Genomic DNA, 5063 nt, shown 5'->3' on the forward strand with positions numbered 1-5063 from the left:
TGCTGAAGACAGGCTTAGATGGAGGAAACTGATTCGCTGTGGCGACCCCTGAAGGGAAAAGCCGAAAGGAAAAGAAGAAGAAGAAGAGCTTGTTCGTATTTACATCTTTTTTCTTTTTAGCATAGAAAGACTATGGCGCGACCTGTGGATGGAAGTCACAAGCACCTACTACCATGTTTTGCACAGTCTGGAAGAGGAGGGTTCACTCGACCCCACCAACTATCTTCACCTTTTTGCAGCCCACTATGTGTTCCTACCACGGCTACAGTCAGAACTGTGCACCTTTATTGATGGCTGGAACAATCATCCTCTCCGAAAAGAGCAGAACTTGACACCAAACCAGCTGTGGGAGATGGGGCGGACACAGAATCCAGTCAGCACCACAGACCATCAGCAGGTACATATGCTATTCCTTTCTGTTGGCTCTCTTATTTATATTTTAAATCTTGACAATATTATTGTCATTGGCTCATTAGGTTCAGTAGCCTTAAAACCTTAAATAATGTTCCTGCACAAAATGTGGATTAGTATTTTAAGAGCAACTCACCCCAAAATCAACTTTTCTGATAAACTGCACAAATTGGCATCTAATAGTGCTGTATACTTGTCTAGTCATTATTTTTGGTATTTTGTTATATTTATAAAAAAAAATACTAATAGGGACCAGTAAGGCCACCCAGTCTCTGTGAGGTATAAAACAAGTATAGTCATTATAATCGTTGGACAGCTTGACCACACCCCTTTCACGTTCCAAATAGGAAGTACCTGCTGGCTCGAAGAAGCAAAATTCCCATAGACTTCAATTGAGAAAAAGGCTATGTCTATATTCCCACCCGAATCCCCAACTACCAAAAAACTATACAGTGCCCTGGATTTTAAAAGCAATTCAGACACCATGCTCACTGTCAGGAATCATATCTCTCTCTCCTCTTCTGTTCACTGGCAGTAGCCATGTCCAGAGTACTGAAGATATACTACATCTCCCAGCACCCCAAGCGCACACTCTACAGATGCCGCTCAGCTGAATCATTTGCCAATCACCTGCAGGACACTTAAAGGGGCCCTGCCATGATTTTCTTTAGTCTTTCAGAGTAAACTATATCCATATGTTCATATGTATATAGCATATATTACCTTAGGAACACAAAAAAAAAAACTATTGGTTAAATTAGTTATTTCTGTTAACTATTTTTATACCTGGAAGTAAAACTACTTGATCTCTGAGACTACACCTTTCGCTGCTTGAGGGTCCCACCCACTTCATGACGTAATCAGAGAGCTGGCGTGTCACCCACTAAAAAAGGGGAAATTTCTTGTTATCATTTAATACTGATGTAGGCCCAAATGTTGAAGCCAGATTTTGATCCACTAATCAACATCTCATTTTGGCGCATTTCTAAAACATTAAATGTGGGCAGTTTATAAAAACTGGGATTTAAAAAAATCGATTATTGTTTATAATAAAGAGCAAATGTTCTTTGAAAACTAACAATTGTTACTTTTTTAACAGCATGATTTTGACCCAATTCCTGCAATTGATGAAGATGGTGAAGAACTTCAGGGAATCGTGGTGCCCCCACTCACATGTCCTCTCACACAGCAAAGTCTGGCAAACCTCAGAGCAACCATCTGTCCGACTGCAGCATCAGATGATCATGGACAAGGACTTTACATCTTAGAGTGAACTGTGCAGCAGAACATAGTTCAGAACAGAGATGTGGTGTCTTTTTTCCAAGTGTTTACTGTTAAAGTTTCAGGCATTTTTTTTTTTAAGAAAAAAAAATTATATTTCAGTCAAAATTCATGTTTCCCCTTTTCAGTTGATATTCAATTCAACCAAATGTCATACCTTTTTCTTCAATAAATGTAGACTTGAGAAACTGAAGAATGCATTTTATTGAGTTGGCTTAAATGAACCCATATTTCACAACAGACAGGTTAAACAGTACCTCAATATAAAAGCTATATGACATCTTTATTTAAAGTGGACAACTGCTTAAGCCAAAAACAAACAGGTTAGGCTTATGTACAAAACATAGGAAAGAGTGCACCCTTTAAATCAACAGCTCTGGTTGGAAATGCTTAACCTTTATAATAACTCATCTTATACAGTCTGGAATTCTTTGGCACATGTAATTGCCGTTGTCAAATTTTGCTGGAACTCTTCATAAGTGCCAAGGTGGGCAGTTGGAAATGTAATTGTCTGTGCACAAGCACTGACAACAGGAAAGCACACAGAGTGATCTGGCATCTGTTCAAAACAGGCATGCTCAAAACAGACAGTAATTTTAAACCGCTCTCTCTCTCTGACAGTTGGAGGTGTCGGTGTGCTTGTCCTGTGAGCCACTGCATGACTTTTGGGACAGTCAGCTGATCCTCATCTCCCTCTGACTGGTTATCTTGAAAGAAAGGGATGACCCATGATTACAGTTGCAACATAATTTCTTCATAAGTAGTCTTAGCACTGTGACAAATAGGTTGATTCCACTCAATATTAGATACACCTTATTACCAATTTATACCATGGTCCAAGTGAATACTCTATTCTCATTGGTTGGTGGGTGTGTGACTAACAGAAGTTCCTATCACATAGCATAAATGTTCTGTACCACTGGACAGGCTTCTATGAAACACAATTTTGCTTCATCATCTGGAAAAAAACAAGCGCAAACAACGAGCAGAACTTTCTCTACAAGCAGCTGGACATTTTTTCTATTTGATAACACGATATCCATTTAAGTTTCTGTCACGGCACTATGACTCATCTTCATCTGTCAATGGAGATGTGCAAGCTGCAAGTTAGCTGCTATGGATGAAGAGATTTTGAGGAACTCTTTGTTGATGGTTTTACAGAGGACCTTTGGATCAGATTATTACGTATGACACGCTTAACTTTTAATGAGCTGTGATTCTGTAGTGCAGTGCCCAGGGCAGCCACTTCCAACCAAAAAGTGCATTTAATATGAAAAGAGTGTTTCGATTTCAGTTTAGCAGAATTTGTCCATCTCAACATGCTCAAAAAACAATCTTCTCCAAGTGCAAAAACTTTTTTAGATAAAATTTAGTTTTTTCAAAAAAGTAGCGCTTCCATTTGGCCAATTTATTTTGCTAATCCAATTTGAGCAATTTCATAGTTAGATTTTATAATGGAAATGCAGCTTTTTGTCAGACATTATCCCTTACATATTGTGTTGTGTAACCAGTTAGATAATTTCAATACGTACCCTCAAGTTCAATCAAAAAAATCCTGAAAGTAATTCAGAATTTTTACTTCTTTAATGTACTTCATGCTCCCAGTTTCACTCATCTCTGGAGCAAGGTGAGACAGTGTAGTTTGAGTCCACCTAAAAACACATATGAACAGTTACAGTGTTCTACTGAGTGATAAACCATCACTATACAAAGAAAACAGCAATACCTTGTTGTTGTCGGGGACAAAAAGACCACGACAGTATTCTTGTTTCTGTCTTAATACAGTGGTTAGGTTGTAAATGTCAAGCCCATCCCGCAACTCCTTTTACATGGGAGTTCGCTGCATAGTTGCATGCAAAACAATCGCCCTTAAAAACATTTGTTCAATCAGTATTTAAAGAACTTCGAAGAAAACACTCGGATACAAAAAAAATGTATGAAATAACAGACACCTGATAATATCCTCTTTTTTTCTTGGTGTTGATGGGTCCTGTGTATCCACAGTTGATAATGTCCTGTGTGTAGGCTGATACAACCTCAGACTCCTCAAGCTTGAAGAACAAACAAAATCAGTACATGGGTCAGTCCAGACTTTGGGTCACACCAACTTTGTGGAATATTTGCTAGAGATACCCATCAAATTACCTTTTTTATCAGACTTTTCAGCTGTGGCTCATGAACATCATTTTTGGTGATGTTTGTCAGCTTTCCAGTAGCAAGAAAGTTGAAACACCATTCCTGCAGGAATTTGGGGGCAGGTCCACCCTGGGCCAAACTCACAGCAAAGATTTCCCCTGCAACTCTTGTCAAAAAGGGAAAGAAAATTAACACTTATTCAAAAATATTTTCCCCGTATTTCCTTTCTTACATTTTTATGCATTCTAAGTACAAAAGGGTATTCTTCTAATTCTTTAGCATGGACAGTGATATTTTATGTACTTCTGTCATGTAACTAATTTCTGAAAGCGATCATTTTATCGTCACCTCTAAGTAAGCAGTCAAAATAATGCATTATTAATCTAACTAAATTGCATTAACAAGCCTATTTTTATGGTGGTTCTTTAAGTGTGACAAAGAAGCACAGTAACAGATCAAAAACACAACTAAAACATTTATTTATTAGTTGTGTTGTGTTTATGATTTTGTTTTATTATAATAGACTTATAAACTTTACTTTTACACCAACAAGGTGCACTCTAAAAACACTTGGGTTATTTCTTTAACCCAATTCTGTAATTATTCATGTTGGGTTATAATTCTGGGTTACCTTTTTGGAGGGTTACTCATTTTCTGGGTTATTGTGGCTTAATTTCAACCCAGTTCATGCTTTATCCTTAACCAAAATTATTGAGTTATTTTTTGACCCATTTATTAGGTTAAGCATATTATGTGTTTATATATAAGATTTGAAAACATGAAAATGTTAGAGGATTGAATCAAGGGAAACAAAAAAGAGAAAATTAAGGAAAATATACAAAATGTGCAGTAGAAATACAAACGTAAAAAACACACACAATACACGGTAAATTTCCCAGTGTAATATCGTAGTCAAACTGTTCCAACTCTTTCAGAGTCATCACAACAACAGCAAGTGTAAGGCCCCACACTCATTTTCAAGGTGTTGGTGTTAATACTCAGAGTTAAAATCCATCAACTCTGAGTATTAAGTATTTTGCACATTATTTTGTTAAAACAACTCTAAAAGAGTAAATGAACATATTTAACACTGCACAATTTACAGCTGTTAACCCTTTAAGGGTAATAATTTAAGCTGTAAATTTTGCAGTGTTAAATATGTTCATTTACTCTTTTAGAGTTGTTTTAACAAAATAATGTGCAAACTGCCACCTAGTGGTGGTGAATAAATCTGG

Source organism: Oryzias melastigma, linkage group LG6 (assembly GCF_002922805.2).
Source record: "Oryzias melastigma strain HK-1 linkage group LG6, ASM292280v2, whole genome shotgun sequence".
Classification (NCBI taxonomy): domain Eukaryota; kingdom Metazoa; phylum Chordata; class Actinopteri; order Beloniformes; family Adrianichthyidae; genus Oryzias; species Oryzias melastigma.